We start from the raw sequence: 19,468 nt of genomic DNA, 5'->3' as shown, positions 1-19,468 counted from the left end.
CTCTCTTTTTGTAGGTGAGGCGTTCCTCCCTTTCTAGTTTCTCTACGTTTTCCAGTTCTTGGTTTAGATGTTTTTGGTCGTAGTTCCTCTGTAGGAACTTTTGCTTCATTTTATAAGCTTGTTCCTTGAAAGTTTCCATGGAGGAGCAGTTTCTTCTTAGCCTCCTGAATTGTACTCCTGGGATGTTTTTCAGCCATGTCCTGTGGTGGTTGCTGTTGACCGGAATGTAGCTGTTGCAGTCGACTGGCTTCATGTATGTTTTTGTCTTTATGTTGTTATCTTCCACGTATATGGTGAGGTCCAGGAATTCTACTTTTGTTTTGCTGGAGTTAGAGGTGAACTTCAGGTTAAGATTGTTGGTGTTGATGTATTGCAGGAAGGAGAGAAGGTATCGCTTGCTTTCCAAATGAAGAAGATATCGTCTTTTTATCTTTTCCATATACCTAGGTCACTGTAGTGGGGGTTGTTGCTCCAGATGTTATCATTTTCCCATTTTGCCATGTATAGGTTACCGTAGCTTGGCGCAAATTTTGTCCCCATTGCGGTACCTGTGATTTGCTTGTAATAGGTATCTTCGAACCAGAAGTAGTTGTGGTCGAGAATGAAGATGATGGCTTCTATGATGAAATCGGACCGGGTGGTGGGTATATCTGGGTTCTTTACTAGGTAGTGGTTGCTGTGTTCGCATCCTTTCTTGTGGTCTATGATGGTGTAGAGGGAGGTTACGTCACACGTGACTAAGGTGTAGCTCTCTTCCCACTTGATTTCGTTCAGATCTTTCAGGATCTGTGTTGTGTCCTTGAGGTGGCTTCTTTGCGTTTTCACTAGTGGTTGGAATTTGTCGATGTATTCTGAGAGGTTGCAGGTAAGTGATTCAATTCCTGGTCTTCCAGGCGGTTTCTCTGTGTTCTTGTGGATCTTCGGTAGGTAGTAGAAAACTGGTATCCTTGGGTGTGGTTTGTAGATGTAGTTGTGTTCTTTTTTATTCAGTATTCTGTCTTTTAGTCCTCTGCTTAGTAGTTTCTGAAGCTCGTATCAGAGCATCATTATCTCCATAGTTTTAACTTCTCCCATCCGGAATTTACCCCTGATAGGCTCCCCGCAACGCACACACTACACAATAAAGAATATATTTTAACCCCCAATTAAATTACATATCCTTAATGTCCCCCTAAATAACGTGCAAATCCCCTTTTCAACACAATATTCACGCATAGCTCTCCAGGATAAAAAGCCCAAAATAAATAAAACGTCCTATTCCCGCCCCCCCCCCCCTCCTCCCCTTTCCCCTCCCACCCCACCATTACATTGGACACAACACTAGCAGACAAGGATAAGAAGACCGACTTACCAACAGACCAGCCACATCCCTGATGAAGTCTCCGGACGAATCGCGTTGGTTAGACATCTCACAAGACCCCAACAAGAAGACCACAGAAGCCTTCACACGGAGAGCATCACCGAATCACAAGCCACCCCACGAAAGGTGTCACACATCCAAAGGCAAGAAAGACACACGCCGAGAGTCCAACTCCACAGTGGAACGCACAGGCACCTGTGCGTTCCACCTCACAAGCACAAGCAGTTATAACTGCGAGCTACAAACATTGAGCTATAAACAGGGCAAATTAACCCCCCTGCCCATCTTAATCCCAAGTGCTATATACTCATAGCAGAATCACCACCACCACAGTATACACTGCACCAGAGCTATAAACAGAGCAAAAGAGCTATAGACCAAAACTGCAAAATAAGCTATAATCATTTCCCAAACCAGCAGCACCAAGAGATCGGCTGTACTGTGTATACTGTCTCGTCTTTTTCCCCCCACACTCCCCATTTTATATTTCTACCCCAGGTTGGGCCATGGCAGAAACAAGAAAACAACCAATAAGCACGGGAACTGGAACACCCGGATCACCCGTTACGGCAGCAACAACCCTCAAAATACAAAAACGAAGCGCAGACGTCCAAGGTAAGCCCTCCCAAAAGGGTTTCCGCCACCTACTCCTGACACTCCTCTTTGGTTGGTGGGGATTTGGCTATTTATTATGTGAACTACTCCTGATAACCTTGGGTATCATATGCATATAATTGTGCTCTCATTGTATTTATGCTTTGATTTATTTGCATAATTCACCTGCCCTCTTACCTATCTTCTTATTGGGATTTTAGTCTCTCAGGCTAGGGTAGATGTTATTATACCTATTGGGGGTCGGCATCATGGGTTAATGAGTTCCACCCCCCCCCCCCCCGCTGTTTTTTCTCTGGGTCACTAGGAGTTATTAAGTCGCACTGTACGGTAATATTGGCTGGGGAACCCATTGCTTTTGGGCTTACGGTCTACCTCCACTTAAATCACTAGTATGGTTCTCCTTGTAAGCTGAGATAGCTGTTTAGGTCTCTTTAAGAGGATGTCTTGTTTGTGTGTTAGGGATCCAGGTGTATCTACTTCGGGGTTGGATATGCTGGGTGGGGGACTGGTTGGTAGGGACTGATGGACTGTGTTATGTAGGTAATGTGTCATGTTTTTCACTGTTATTTATTTTCAAGTGTTGCAGTTTTAAGTCATTTTTTGTGCTGCTGTTGCTGCTCGGTGGCCGGGTCCAGGTTAGTAGCGGTTCCTCTGTTATGATCCCTTTATATTTTCCCTACTGTTATGGCAGGTGGGAAGATAGGTAGTGGGCCCTTCTGTTTCCTGACCTGGAATGTCTGGGGATGTATTGATAAGGTTAAGAGGCATTGCCAAGTCCTGTCAACTGTAGAAGGGTTAGGTTTAGGCGCTGGGACCTGGCATTGCTGCATTAAATAAGGAAATCCCAATGTCGCAGATTTTGTGTGTCTGTTTTATAGTAAGTCTACCTTTCATTCATACCGGACTCATACTTTTCTGAATTATATTGTTGGTGTTTTAGGTGTCGCAATAACTATCATAGGAATAACGAGTGTCACCAGAAGTCACTGCATCTGCTAGGTTTTGCAAGATTCAAGTTTTTCTTCTCCATACAGCCTATCTTAATTTCCTCAGGCTCTCTAAATTTAGTGGGGGCTAGGTGTTGCTATGTCCAAAGTGTGGGAGTCCAGGGGTCAATTTTTGGCATATGCTGTAATACTGCCTATTGTTGTCTCGCTTTTGGGGTGAGGTTATGGACTGTGTGGAACAGCTGGGGTGGGGGAGCTAGATTGTGTCTTTTTGGCTTGTATTTGGCAGATAGGAAACATAAACTCATTAGACAGCTAGCCACAATGCTGTTTATATTAGCAACATTTATTATCGCCAGGAAATGGATGATTTCTGCGAGTCTGGCTGAGGGTATATGGATTAGTTTTGTCAATGACACTATTTTCCATGAAAGATTTAAGTATACGAGCCGTAATTTGGTTGACAAATATGAAAGAATATGGTATAGGTGGCGGGTATCTCCTTTTGTTCTGGAGGGGTTGCAGAAGGTGGATCCCTCAATGTAATATACCCCGGGCAGATACCCAGCCACTACTTGTTTATTTCTTTCCGACTGTGCTCAGTCCTCATGTTTCTGTATTGATGGCATTTTGATTTATTGTTTCATATCAATATACTGTTGTGTGTGGTGCCCTAGTTGAGTTGACAGTGCTCTCTGCACTGTCAAACCACTGCACTGCATATTGTTATGCATTTTTCCATTTACTGCATACTTGATTGTTTATGCTCATTTCACTACTTTGTTCAATGTTGATCTTAATGATACTTGTTGCTGCACCTGCGAAGGATTAGTTTAGTATCGTTATGTGTTAAAAATTGAAAATTCTCAATAAAAAATTATCTAATTTAAAAAAACAAAACATTGAGGTCCAAGGCTCTTGACCCAGTGACAATGGTTCCCCTGATTTAACTGAGGAGAGAATTTTAGATTCCCGTAGGGTTCAGAGCAAGCTACAACTATTTGGTGCATTGACATTGTTATGGACCTAAGGAAAGGTTGTGGGTCGATGATGAGACTTACATGCTGACAGGCTTAAGGATGGTTTCCATCAGGTTTCCTAACAATCCATGTTATAGCTCTCTAGAAGGGTTAATTTTAGGGAGAGCTAGATTCAGGTCAGAGTTTAGGTTAGATTAGGGATATAGTTGGTGTGAGGGTCAGATATGCAGTGAAAGTTAAGAAGAGTTAGATTTTGGGTTAGAGTTAGTGTTGGATTTGGGGATAGAATTGTTGTGTACTAACAAAATATATGGTCTGTAATAGTGAGGAAATTAGGGAGAGATTTAGGGAGAGTTTTGAGTAAGGATCAGAGCCAGGACTTTCAATTACTTCGAGCTGCACTGCAGGTGTGTTACCTACATTATTCTGATTCATTGTATGCACTATTTAAGGCCTGTCCTGACAGTCCATCTTGGCCAGAGATAGAGTTTTGCTTCTAGCAGTAGCGTCCTGGTTTCTGGGCTTTTTATTCTATGTCTGTTTACTGGTTCTGATCACTGGGCACGTCTGACTATGACACTGGCTGCTTGTGATCCCTGGCTACATCTCTACCATTTATAAAACCCATTCTATTTGCTGACGTCTGGTGGTACATCTCTCTGGTGTTCAGCTACTACACATTCATCTGGTCAAACACTTCAGAAATAAGGGATAGTGGATATTTGTTCTTGACAGTGATTTTATTTAACCCTCTGTAATCTACACATAATTTTCTGACACAAAGAAGAACCCCACAAAAAAGGGTGACTTAGATGGCATTATAAAATTCTTATGAAGGTTTTTAATAATCTTCCATGGCTTTTAATTCAGGAGCAAAGACAGTGTAGAGTCTCCCTTTAGGCAACCTGACTCCAGGGACCAAATCAATAGTACAATTGTAATGTCTTTGAGGAGGCAGAGTGTCAGTTTTCTTTTGAAAATACATCAAGGAATTCATGAAGGGATAGTGGAAGTGTTTCGGAGGCAAGATGAAGTATCCACAAGGTTCAAGAGAGTCAACAGTCTGAACAAGTTGGACTATTTCTCCATGAGACCAGATCAATAGCAAGATTGTGATGAGATAACAACGGATGTTCAAGGTGAGTGGAACAGTGGGACAGTGAATCAGAAGCAAAAATAACTTCTGAATGCAAATTTCAGATAGACAAGGCTACCAGGGGGAGTCTTACTTAGAACCTTGCCACCAACAAAGGTATTGGAAGAGATTAATTACAAGCCTTAGATACTTGCAAAATATCAGGGTTAAGCTCAATTTCTCCAGAACCTATCATCCACAGTTCCATTGGCCGACCAAAAGAATAAATCAAGGATTTGAGACATTCTTAAGGATGTACAATCAAGATGACTATCAAGATAACTGGTTTAATTTATTGCTCTGGGCGGAGTTTGCTCATAACAACAACTTCCCTGAGGCTACTTGCATGTCTCCTTTCTTTGTTTTGTATAGTTGCCATCCCCAATATATGTTGCCCATTCTGTGTCCTGGAGTGTCTGCTGTTGAATTTTCTGATATCTGGTCCCGGGTCAAGTGGAATTTAATAATGCTCTGAGTGCTAAAGAATTGCTTTCTACTCAGAATCTTCTACATTCCTATATGGAATTTGATCCACTTTTTATATTATCATTAAAAGTTTAACAAGTGGTTAATCCAGAAGCCTTGAAAACTTTTGATCATCAATTGTTCCTCTTCCTTCAGTTTTCCTCCAACCTCCATCACAGTATAGCAACAAGGTCAATTGAATTCTAGATTTCTGTATGATACATGACCATATTTACAGCAATCAGATTTGGGGGCTCACTCCTAATGGAGCACTCCAAATGATGCTCAAAAGTTTAAATTGCAAGGTGTGCAGAGCCTCCCTACCAGTGATAGTGTTCATGCTGTGTGCATTTCCAATTAAGTTGTGCTGTTCCTGCATTTGGTTCCTGTTTTCCTTCTGTTGCCTGACCACTGCCTTGTTACTGGAATTTCCCTGTCTGCTGCCTATCTTGATCCTTTGCTATGTTACCAGAGCCTCCTTGCTTGCTGCCTGCTCAGACCTATGGCTTGTCTTTTTGGACACCCCCATGCTGACTGTCTGCCCTTATCTTTGGTCTGTCACTGGTTATCCTCTTGTGTACTGTCAGTTTGTTCTATTCCAACTCTGCCCATAGTGTGTCACAGTCAAGATCTGGCATCATCTAAGTACCAGTGAATATATTGTACATTACAGCTTGTCACTCACCGGACCGTGAGTGCCTCTTCCCGGACATTTAGGAACCGTGGCCGTCCACCATCCTGAGGGTCTGCGCATGCGCAGCCCTTTTCTATACTTCAGTGTATACCCCTTTAACTTAATTGGCAGATCAGGCAACCTCCCTATATTAAGCACCTGTGGTCACCACCACGTTGCCTGATCTTGGAGTCTCATTCCTCATGAGTCTCTGAAGGTGTTCCTGTATTACTTGTGTATTCAGTGCTGCTGATTCCTGTGGTTTCCAAACCACTTCTACTACTGTGGTTCCATACCACTTCTACCATCAACTGTATCATCATGACTGTTTGCTGATTCCTATCCGCTGCCTCCGTGCACCACAGTCTTCTACACCACTTCAACGTTATTTTATATCAATGTGACTGTTTGCTCATTGCTATCCGCTGCCTCCGTGCACTCCAGCTTTTACCTCACTCACCCGCTTCTCATCAAGTCTGTTTGCTGATTACTATCCGCTGCCTCTGTGCACTACAGTCTCCTGCTTGCAACTCGCCTGTGTTCAACATCGTGACTGCCAGCTGACTACTATCCGCTGCCTCTGTGCACTACAGTCTCCTGCTTGCAACTCGCCTGTGTTCAACATCGTGACTGCCAGCTGACTACTATCCGCTGCCTCTGTGCACTACAGTCTCCTGCTTGCAACTCGCCTGTGTTCAACATCGTGACTGCCAGCTGATTACTATCCGCTGCCTCCGTGCACTACACTCTCATCTCATCTTTGCTGTGACTTCCTCGAGACTGCCGCTTTTCATTACCATCTGCTACACTTCGTGATCTACAGCTCCTGCCCTGCGCTGCACTCCTGTTTCCCATCGCTGTTGGTTCCTGTGGTTGCTACTGGTTACCTCCGTGTGCCGCTGAGTCCTGCCGCTGTGGTCAGCGCTATCGTCCATCTCCTGCTGATCCACTCTCCACGCCTTCACGTGTTCCACTGGCCTCTACCCTCCTGTCAGCATTGGATTTGTATCTCTTCTACTACCCTCTGCTGGATCATCTCCATTCTCCTGGGTTTCCTATGAGTCCAGTTCCACGTGTTGCTGACTCCTGTGGATTCGTGTCCCTGTCGGTCTACTCACCTGTGCGCTGCACCTGCTAGACCGCTGCTTCTCCTATCCAGGGACTTCCTATCCGGTCGGTCTCCAGCCGCTCAGGTACCGCTGCAATCCCATCTGACTGCTACTGCTGAACCACGGTGTGCATGCTTCTCATTGACTGTGCTGTGTATTGCATATCTTGCTGGACTGTGTTTGGTTCTCTCTGGAGTCTGCTATCCGCTGAGTCTATTGCCATCATTGACTGTGTTATCATTGTGCTGGACTACTTCAAGAGACTTTCTAGATTGCAGACCTGATCAGTCATTTACATATATATATACCTATATTGTGCATATTACTGTGGATCGTGTATAAGGTGCCTGTGTATATCCTGTGTTGCAGTCTTCCCCCGTGCACCTCCTCGCATATATATGCAGTGGTACAGCTTGCTGATGTCAGACCACTGATCCCTGTTTCCGGTATCACCTGTTCCATTATCCTCTCACATAGCAGTGGTGCAACTTGCTACCGCAGACCACTGACTACCTGGATACCTCCACTTGGATTCCATTCCTTCACTCAGACAGCGGTGCAACTTGCTACCCGCAGACCGCTGACTCTCATCACCTCCTTGTTTCTGTTGGACATTCCTCCTCACTATAGCAGTGGTGCAACTTGCTATCGCAGACCACTGACTACCTTCACGTGTCCTTGTCCATACAGTTCCTTGTGTATCATTACCTCATTATTATCAGTGTTGCTAGTCATAGACTTTCCTGAGCATCTCATCGGCCATCATTTCATGTTCCGTGATCACCCAGCTACCAGAGTACCCTATTACCATCTACATTGCTCTGGTAAGCCTACCATCTGGTGATTCCTGGGTAAAGACTCCTAGTGCCCGTGACAGTAAGATCAGGCCATGACAGACCCAGATGTGGAACCTACCGCCAAAGAGATGCTGCAACATCTGGTTAGCCGTGTGGAGCAACAGGATGCCCGCCAACAGCTGTTACTTCAGTGTTATCAGTCATTAACCTCCCAAGGAACATCTGGACAGACTGTGACAGCTACTACTGAAGCTCCTGTGCTTTCCTCCGTTTCCCCATTGCCATCCCAGGTGTCTATAGCTTCCACGCTTCACCTGCCTACTCCGTCAAAGTACGATGGAGACCCCAAAACTTGTAGGGGTTTCCTTAACCAATGTTCAGTCCATTTTGAGCTCCAACCTCAAAATTTTTCTACCCATCGTTCCAGAGTGGCCTATCTTATCTCTTTGTTTTCAGGACAAGCCCTGGCTTGGGCCTCCCCTCTGTGGGAGAGGAACGATCCAATATTACAAGATAGTGCCAAATTCATTTCTACATTCCGAAGTGTGTTCGATGAACCAGGTCGTGTGACCTCCGCTGCTTCCAGCATCCTCCGTCTGCGACAAGGATCTCATACTGTAGGCCAGTACGTCATTCAATTTAGGATCTTAGCCTCTGAACTTCAGTGGAACACTGAAGCCCTAGTTGCCGCCTTCTGGCAGGGGCTTTCCGATAAAATTAAAGATGCACTGACTACCCAAGAGCTTCCTTCGTCACTTGAAGATTTGATCTCTCTATGCCATCGTGTTGATATGAGATTTCGTGAAAGAGAGGCTGAGAAAACGACTTCTGCTAAAGCACCTTTTCGCTCTAACCCTCAATTTCGTCCAGTGTCACCCGCTGTGATTCCCATGGAGATTGGACGTTCCAAGTTATCTTCTGAGGAGAGGAAACGAAGAGTCAAGAATAGACTCTGTATCTATTGTGCTGATTCCACTCATGTCCTCAGCTCCTGCCCTAAGAGATCGGGAAATGCCAGGCCCTAACTAGTTCTGGAGAGGTGAAGTTAGGGTCCCTGGAGTCCTCTCCATCGTCTATGAAATCTAAAGTCTGCGCTTTTGATGTGACTATTTCCTTTGCTACCAAGACCTTTGAGTCACAGGCATTGATTGATTCCGGAGCAGCAGGAAATTTTATTTCCAAATCGTTAGTTAATCAATGGTCTCTACCAATGATTACCTTAAAAACTCCCATTACTGTGACGGCTATCGATGGATCACGTCTCATCAACGGTCTCATCACCCAGAGTACGTCTCCAGTAACCCTTCAGATTGGTGCTCTGCATCATGAAGAGATATCGTTTTTAATTCTTCCTGTTACGACAAGTCCGATTGTCCTAGGCCTTCCATGGCTTCAGTGTCACTCTCCCCAGATTGACTGGCGCACCCCTCAAGTCACGTCTTGGGGGCCTGAATGTCACCATCATTGCCTTTCCCAAGTCATTCCTCTCAAGGTACAGCAAGCTTCCATTTCAGCTATTTCACCGGGACTCCCTCCTCAATATGCTTCATTTACCGATGTTTTTGATAAAGCTCAGTCTGAACGTCTTCCTCCTCATCGTTCTTGGGATTGTCCGATTGATCTTCTTCCTGGCAAGACTCCTCCCAGAGGCCGGGTCTATCCACTCTCGTTACCTGAAACTCAAGCTACATCTGAATATATACGGGAGAACCTCCAGCGTGGGTTCATTCGACCTTCCACCTCGCCCGCTGGAGCTGGGTTCTTCTTTGTCAAAAAGAAGGATGGATCATTACGCCCTTGTATAGATTTTCGTGGACTCAATGCCATTACTATCAAGAACCGGTATCCCATTCCGTTGATCACTGAGCTATTTGACCGCATCAAGGGAGCCCGTATTTTTACTAAGTTGGATCTTCGTGGTGCTTACAATTTAATCAGAATCCGTTCCGGTGACGAATGGAAGACGGCGTTTAACACCAGAGACGGGCATTACGAATATCTGGTAATGCCTTTCGGGCTATGTAATGCCCCCGCTGTTTTTCAGGGCTTCATCAATGAGATTTTTCGGGACTTATTATATGTATGTGTCGTCGTCTACCTGGACGACATATTGATTTTTTCACAGGACCTGCCTTCTCACCACCAACATGTGGCAGAAGTCCTCTCCAGGCTACGGAAAAATTCATTGTTCTGTAAATTAGAAAAATGTTCATTCGAATTACCCCAGATCCCATTCTTGGGGTATATTGTTTCCGGAGTTGGTCTGAAGATGGATCCTGACAAAGTAAATGCTGTACTACATTGGCCCCAGCCAACTACTCTTCGTGCCATCCAGCGTTTTTTAGGTTTTGCCAATTACTATAGACGCTTCATTCAAGACTTTTCTTCCATTGCATCTCCTATTGTGGCCCTGACTCGTAAAGGGGCTAATCCTAAGCAATGGTCTACTGAGGCTATTCAAGCCTTTCAAACATTAAAAGAGTCCTTCTCTTCGGCTCCAATCCTTCGTCAGCCTGATGTGACACTCCCTTTTTTCCTAGAAGTAGATGCCTCTAATGTGGGCTTAGGAGCTATTCTCTCCCAACGCTCGGAACAGCAAAAATTCCACCCTTGTGCCTTCTATTCTCGGGGTCTCCTACCCGCAGAGAAGAATTATACCATCGGAGACAAGGAATTACTGGCTATCAAAGCCGCATTAGAGGAATGGAGATACTTGTTGGAGGGAGCTCGCCATCCGGTGACGATCTTCACGGATCATAAGAACTTGTCATATCTCCAGTCTGCCCAATGCTTGAACCCTCGTCAAGCAAGATGGTCTCTTTTCTTTTCCCGTTTTGAATTAATAATTACCTTCAAACCAGCTGCCAAGAACAAAAAAGCTGATGCCTTATCTAGAGCCTTTGCTACGTCCTCTGATATAGAAGAGGTTTCCAACCATACCATTCTAGACCCCAAATGTATCTCACTGGCTGCTTCATCCACCAAAACGCTACCATTTGGGAAGACCCTCGTGCCTTCTACTCTAAGGAGGAAAATCCTTTCGTGGTTCCATGCCTCTCGTTTTTCTGGACACGCCGGTGAACACAAGACTTTTGAGATCCTCTCTCGAAGTTACTGGTGGCCTTCAATGAGGAGAGACGTCAAAGAGTTCATTGCTTCCTGTGAATTATGTTCGCAATTCAAATCCTCCCGCAGAACCCCAGCAGGGTTGCTGCGACCACTACCCATTCCGTCCAAACCATGGACCCATATTAGTATGGATTTCGTTACTGACTTACCACCTAGTAAGAACCATAACACTATTTGGGTGGTAGTGGACAGATTTTCGAAGATGGCTCATTTCATCCCTCTGTCTGGTTTGCCTTCCTCGTCTATCCTGGCTGAACATTTCATTAAAGAGATCTTCCGTATCCATGGATGTCCATCTGAGATTGTGTCTGATAGAGGAGTACAATTCGTGTCCAGATTCTGGCGAGCCCTTTGTAAAACCTTGGGCATACGATTAGCACTCTCATCTTCTTACCATCCACAATCCAATGGACAAACCGAACGTGTCAATCAAGATCTTGAGACTTTTATAAGGATATTTTCATCAGCCAATCAAGACAACTGGGTAGAGTTACTCCCTTGGGCTGAGTTCGCCCATAACAACATGTACCATGAGTCATCATCCAAAACTCCATTCTTTGTGGTCTACGGTCACCATCCGTCTTTTCCGGAATTTCCTGCCCTCCCGCCCACCCAAGTTCCTGCGGTGGAGACTGTTTGTCAGACCTTTAAAAATATCTGGTCTCAGGTTAGAACCTGTTTAAAGAAGACATCTGTCAAATATAAATCTTTCGCTGATAAGAAGAGGCGGGCTATTCCACCACTAAAAATTGGAGATCGTGTCTGGTTATCCACAAAAAATATTCGTTTGAAGGTTCCATCCATGAAATTCGCCCCTCGTTTTATTGGTCCATATAGGATCATTCAAGTTATCAATCCAGTATGTGTGAAACTCCTTCTTCCTAAGAGTCTTCGGATTTCTAATGCCTTCCATGTATCTTTGCTCAAACCTCTTATTATCAACCGTTTTTCAACTCCTCCCTCAGCTCCGCAGCCAGTTCAAGTCCATCAGGAGGAGGATTTTGAGATTACCGAGGTACTAGATGCAAAAATTTCGCGAGGAGTCCTCCACTTCCTCGTTCATTGGAAGGGCTTTGGTCCTGAGGAGCGCTCTTGGATCAAAGCTGAAGATCTTAATGCTCCTGCCCTTTTGAAGAAGTTTTACTCCAAAAATCCGGACAAGCCCGGTTCCAGGCGTTCTGTGCCCACCTTTAAAAGGGGGGGTACTGTCACTCACCGGACCGTGAGTGCCTCTTCCCGGACATTTAGGAACCGTGGCCGTCCACCATCCTGAGGGTCTGCGCATGCGCAGCCCTTTTCTATACTTCAGTGTATACCCCTTTAACTTAATTGGCAGATCAGGCAACCTCCCTATATTAAGCACCTGTGGTCACCACCACGTTGCCTGATCTTGGAGTCTCATTCCTCATGAGTCTCTGAAGGTGTTCCTGTATTACTTGTGTATTCAGTGCTGCTGATTCCTGTGGTTTCCAAACCACTTCTACTACTGTGGTTCCATACCACTTCTACCATCAACTGTATCATCATGACTGTTTGCTGATTCCTATCCGCTGCCTCCGTGCACCACAGTCTTCTACACCACTTCAACGTTATTTTATATCAATGTGACTGTTTGCTCATTGCTATCCGCTGCCTCCGTGCACTCCAGCTTTTACCTCACTCACCCGCTTCTCATCAAGTCTGTTTGCTGATTACTATCCGCTGCCTCTGTGCACTACAGTCTCCTGCTTGCAACTCGCCTGTGTTCAACATCGTGACTGCCAGCTGACTACTATCCGCTGCCTCTGTGCACTACAGTCTCCTGCTTGCAACTCGCCTGTGTTCAACATCGTGACTGCCAGCTGACTACTATCCGCTGCCTCTGTGCACTACAGTCTCCTGCTTGCAACTCGCCTGTGTTCAACATCGTGACTGCCAGCTGATTACTATCCGCTGCCTCCGTGCACTACACTCTCATCTCATCTTTGCTGTGACTTCCTCGAGACTGCCGCTTTTCATTACCATCTGCTACACTTCGTGATCTACAGCTCCTGCCCTGCGCTGCACTCCTGTTTCCCATCGCTGTTGGTTCCTGTGGTTGCTACTGGTTACCTCCGTGTGCCGCTGAGTCCTGCCGCTGTGGTCAGCGCTATCGTCCATCTCCTGCTGATCCACTCTCCACGCCTTCACGTGTTCCACTGGCCTCTACCCTCCTGTCAGCATTGGATTTGTATCTCTTCTACTACCCTCTGCTGGATCATCTCCATTCTCCTGGGTTTCCTATGAGTCCAGTTCCACGTGTTGCTGACTCCTGTGGATTCGTGTCCCTGTCGGTCTACTCACCTGTGCGCTGCACCTGCTAGACCGCTGCTTCTCCTATCCAGGGACTTCCTATCCGGTCGGTCTCCAGCCGCTCAGGTACCGCTGCAATCCCATCTGACTGCTACTGCTGAACCACGGTGTGCATGCTTCTCATTGACTGTGCTGTGTATTGCATATCTTGCTGGACTGTGTTTGGTTCTCTCTGGAGTCTGCTATCCGCTGAGTCTATTGCCATCATTGACTGTGTTATCATTGTGCTGGACTACTTCAAGAGACTTTCTAGATTGCAGACCTGATCAGTCATTTACATATATATATACCTATATTGTGCATATTACTGTGGATCGTGTATAAGGTGCCTGTGTATATCCTGTGTTGCAGTCTTCCCCCGTGCACCTCCTCGCATATATATGCAGTGGTACAGCTTGCTGATGTCAGACCACTGATCCCTGTTTCCGGTATCACCTGTTCCATTATCCTCTCACATAGCAGTGGTGCAACTTGCTACCGCAGACCACTGACTACCTGGATACCTCCACTTGGATTCCATTCCTTCACTCAGACAGCGGTGCAACTTGCTACCCGCAGACCGCTGACTCTCATCACCTCCTTGTTTCTGTTGGACATTCCTCCTCACTATAGCAGTGGTGCAACTTGCTATCGCAGACCACTGACTACCTTCACGTGTCCTTGTCCATACAGTTCCTTGTGTATCATTACCTCATTATTATCAGTGTTGCTAGTCATAGACTTTCCTGAGCATCTCATCGGCCATCATTTCATGTTCCGTGATCACCCAGCTACCAGAGTACCCTATTACCATCTACATTGCTCTGGTAAGCCTACCATCTGGTGATTCCTGGGTAAAGACTCCTAGTGCCCGTGACACAGCTAAGGCGGCTTACTATAGTTGGAGACCTCATAGAATCTATTCATTGTTATATCAGGAGTAGAATTGTCACACTGGGACTTCCTATGATGTAAATATTGGACATTACACAATAATGCATTGGAAGTTCAATTCATTTTAAAGTTTGTCATGTACAGAGGTTTTTATACAAGCGCAATTTGCACTATTATTGGTATTTTCACCAATAAGTAATACCTACATGGCCTGAGCACAGAGTAATAACTTGGAACAGAGACTGGGTGAAATAAAAGTTTTCAAATGTGGAGGACAGTCAGTCACAATCGTAAGGATCAAAAGAGCGAGAAAACATATTGAAACATATGGGAGAAAAATCCACGGGGTGAAGTTTTCCTAAATGTGAAGAACCACCCCTACACCAATTGATGAAACATCAGCCTAAGGAAAGCTGTCTTAAAATGTGATTGTTTGACTGCTTTAATTGACTGAAATCTTGAGAGGCTTCAGGAAACCAGTGTCTGGGATTTGTTGAGGGACAAGTCAAAGCCATGATGGCGCTACCAAAGAGGAATAACACTTGAACTGGTGGTAAAGGGTAGAGAAAACACTGAATGTCCTTGAGACCAACTGGTTGAGGCCAACACCTGATGGCTTTGACCTTCTCACGATCCATTTGGAGACTGGACTTGGATAAGACTGTTGCTTTTTTAATACATTCGAAGAACTCAGAAAGTAGGAGTTTAGGATAAATGTTCTTGACTGTGATGGCATTCAAACCCTGGTAATCAATACAAGCATGAAGGCTTCCAACCTTCCTCTTAACAAAATATAAGCCATCATCTGCTGGAGAAGAAGTTTTCCAAATACAGCCATGAATCAGGGACGTGCTAACCTAAAGGTGGACTGAGAAGATTGCTTCTTCCCTTGTACCCATTGTACCGACATTGAAGATAGGAGCTCTCTTGTTCCAACAAGGAAGATCCCATCTTTCCTTGCACCAACAAGGAAGATGGGAGCTCCCGAGAAGACAGCTGATCTGTAATCTTATCAGACAACCTCTGCCAGAAGGTACCAACCATGACTTAATTGTTCTTTTGGAGCTCAGACTATAGGGTACAGAATTTAACTGCATATTGAGACACACTCTGTGAGATTGATGGGGCTGCAGAATGCAGAAAGCAGGAGATGATCCTCAACCTGGCTCATCAAAAATCTTCAGATAAGCATCCATAAATGCAGAGCAGTTGTGAGAAAGGGATCATTTCGCTCCAAGAAAGGTGAGGTCCAGGCTATGACTTGAACAAATACTAAAGAAATTACAAATGCCACATTCACCTTTTCTGAGGAGAAATTACAGGTACTGGCTTAAAATGAATAGAGTACCAATTTAAGAAGCCCCTGCAAACTTTGGGATCTCTATATTTGTGAGGATTGGGAATGCATAGCTGAGAAGATGTAGACATACCAACTTCAGATAATGCAGCAGGAGGATAATTGTATACTGAAATATATCAAGACAGCGAGAAAGACCCTGTAAACACTGAACCATATGATCCTAGTTCACGTTCTTCTCATTCTGACCAATGAGGTGCTGCAGCGGATCTCAAGGAGATTGAGAACAAGTGGAATCTATAGCCAGAGTATGCTTTCAGAAATTAGGATTTGGACATAGTAAGTTTCTTATGGCCAACTGCAGTTAGTGCTGTAAGAGCAGCAGAGGAGCTCCAGTTTTCACCAAAGACCCTTGCAAGAAGGTCTGATCTATTCCTTAGTGCAGTGTTTCCCAAACCAAGTCCACAATTAACCCTAAGAGTGCAGGTTTTCCAGGTCACAAGTGAAATAATTAGGACCACCTGTGGATCTTTCAAAATCTGTCAGTCAGTAATGAATACACCTGTGTTCCAGCAAAGAGATATGGAAAACACGCACTGTTAGGGGTACTTGAGGACTGGGTTTGGGAAACACTGCCTTAGTTTAACAAGCTGGTTGCCAAGGTAAATGTGGTGCCGAATTAGAGTGCTGATTTGAATCAGGCATGTCTGACGATTAGTGTAGCTGAATGCAGTCAGAAGAATGTCAAAGAGCCACATGTCTGCCCCTGTGAACAGGGGCAGCATCAGAGGACAAGCATCAGAATATGGGTCTGGAAAGGGACAGCCAGACTCTAGTAACTTAGTTATTTGTCCCACATTGGTATATAGATTTAGGCAATATCTATCCATTTTCACTTAAAGACGGGTAGATCCTATTATCAATATAGGAAATATTTGCATGTCCTTAGTTACCCCTATTGTTGCCTGAATATATGCAGATATAATACGTTAAGAAATGTCACCTGTATTTATAAATAATTACTACACTTTTAAGTTTGTAGTTAGTAGTGAACTGGGTTATCCAGTCAGTGGAAAATTATCAATGGTCACTGTATACAGGTCTTGGTAAGCTTATACCTGCAGGGCTTTGTTTGGAAAACCTTGGCATCCAGGCTTCTTGTTCTCCTTTGGTTTACTCCGTAATCAACCTACCCTAACTTTTTCTCCAACTGCTTGTCTTTACTTACTAAAATACTGTTCCTCTTTGCTACTATAATCTTCCTCCCACAATGTTTCTCTGTCAGTTCTCGCGTTAACTAAATGTCTTTACTTGCTAGCACCTTCCTCTCACAATGCTATTCTACCTGTTACTTCTCTTTCTGAGTTAATTTCCTCACTCTCCACAATCTTTATCTCAAGTTGCTTCACAATTTATTTTCTCTCTGATTGGATCTTCTCGCTCTATTTAATCTCTTTTTTCTATTACCACACTGCATGTTACTTCTCTCTCTGACTGAATCTCTTTATTTACTATATACTTTCCCTCTAATTACCGTACTACCTGTCACTTTTTCCCTCTGTGACTGAATCTCTTTACTACTTTATTGCTTTACTCCTCTTTCTCTTCGGTGTTCTCTTTCTGTCAGCTATTTTGTTTCTCCTCTATTGACTGCTGATTGTAAGTATCTGGAATGGCTCATTTCCTTTTCTTGTGACCCTTTCATGGGAAATCTGACCTGTGCACCGAGCCCCTGTTCCAATTGGTCAGTCAAGGGAGTGCTGTCGGGGCTTGTTCCAGTGATGTGGATATATATATATATATATATATATATATTACTCCACAGCTGTTAATCATTGATATGCACAGATACTAGAATGTTTCCTACTAAAAGTACTCCTCTGTAACTGCAACCCCATTTTTCTGCTGCTAGGCATAAATTTGTATAATCATGAAACATCTATCTACAGGCAGGGCCGGATTAACCCGAGGTCTAACTGGGCTACAGCCCAGGGGCCTCGGGCATCCAGGGGGCACTTGACAGAGTTCAGCAGAGGTATTGATCGGGATGGGGGCGGGGGCGATCAATGCTGAGCTCTGTCACTGCAGTCCTCCTTCTCCGGCGCTCAGTAATCCCCTTACTGAGGAGATCTTGCGAGAGTGTCACGAGATCTCCTCAGTAAGGAGCTTACAGCGCGCCGTGGAAGGAGGACTGCAGTGACTGGAGAAGGTAAGTGCTTGGAGGGGAGGAGGGGGGGGGCGGTCGGCTAATAGGGGGGCCAGGCTGCTAATGGGGGGGGGCCTCACGGGGGAATGAGGGCCCCATTAGCCCAGGGGCCTCCATTCCGTTAATCCGGCCCTGTCTACAGGTAGCATTTTTGTATAGCACGACTATATGTGTAAAACATGTTGCAATTATTCAGTAAGTGTCTTGTTACTTAATAAATTGAGAGGTGATATTCATCAAATGTTTAAAAAAGAAAGACTCATGCATTTCATGTGACAGAGGCCACATGTTGTAACAGTGCTTATACTGTATATGTCCATTTTCAGAAATATTTATTCCAAGGCATATCATTTCAGTCTGATTGGCAATAATTACAGCCTAGCCTGGTAGTGGTATTCATTTGCTAACGTGCTTCTGTGTATCATGTGTATGGAATTGTGCCAAAGTACATATACTCATTTTTTTATTGTTTAAATCAGTTAAGTTTTCTTGCAGTAAGCTGCTATTTTGCACGTGGCTGGGCATACACTATAGCCAAAGTCAATGTGTTTGGACTATGGGATACACAATCTGTGTCTTGGAGATTAAAAGAATCCACTGGCTGACTCACTGGACTGATATTTTATCAAAATAAGTGCCAGTACTGTCAGAGTCTGAGCTCTGCCTGTCTGCAGTGATTCATCCAGCCATTTTAGACTGGACTTGTATCATGTAACATTATTAACATTTTTTATCTAGTACAAAATACATTTTGTCTCAGAGTACTGTAAATTACCCATTATTTTGTTCTTTTGCCGTTGTTTATATGCCAGAATTTTACTGGGCTTATTTCCTGAGGAGTTTGGGCTGGCATTAGGAGACATTGAGTCAGGTCAATTTTTATGTTTTAAAGAAAATGTTGTGTGCATGTGTAATTAAAAAAAAATATTTGCATATGTTCTGTTTTCTTGAAATTCCCAAGTTGTACATAATGTATTTCATATACTACTGTATATCTTTACATACATTTTAAATGATAATGTCCAGTAATCTCCTTGTGTGACAAAAGCTAACTCTAGGTAATGGTTTGTCACGATAACTAGGATAGGTGCCCTTCAGATCTGCCAGGCTTGGTACTATTTTTTCCAGGGGTGTGCAGTCTAATGAGGCAGATGCTATTCGCCAGGGACGTATGGACTTCGCGGCCTCTGTCCCGCATGTCGCGGTCACCTGAGAGAGTGCTAGGTGAGACCTATAGGGAGAACCCAAATTTCCAAGACAACAGACCAGGAGAATAGCCAGTAGGCTTGATACAGGAATGCAATAGTCTGTGGATAGACAGTAGCCACTGCGGACAGTGGACCTGGATACAATGGTGCAATTGGCTGCAGAACGATGATTACCGCTGCAGACAGTGGAGCAGGTAACAGGGATGTGATGGTCTCTGGACAGGTTATGACCACTGTGGACAGAGGAGCCACACTGAAAGGAGAAGCAGAGAGAAAGCAAATACTGTGAGCAGTATGTGCAGCATAAAATACAGCAGAGATACACTAGGAGAGCATTGGGAGA

This window comes from Mixophyes fleayi, chromosome 3 (genome assembly GCF_038048845.1).
Source record: "Mixophyes fleayi isolate aMixFle1 chromosome 3, aMixFle1.hap1, whole genome shotgun sequence".
Lineage (NCBI taxonomy): Eukaryota > Metazoa > Chordata > Amphibia > Anura > Limnodynastidae > Mixophyes > Mixophyes fleayi.
Note: the sequence above shows the minus strand (reverse complement) of the source record.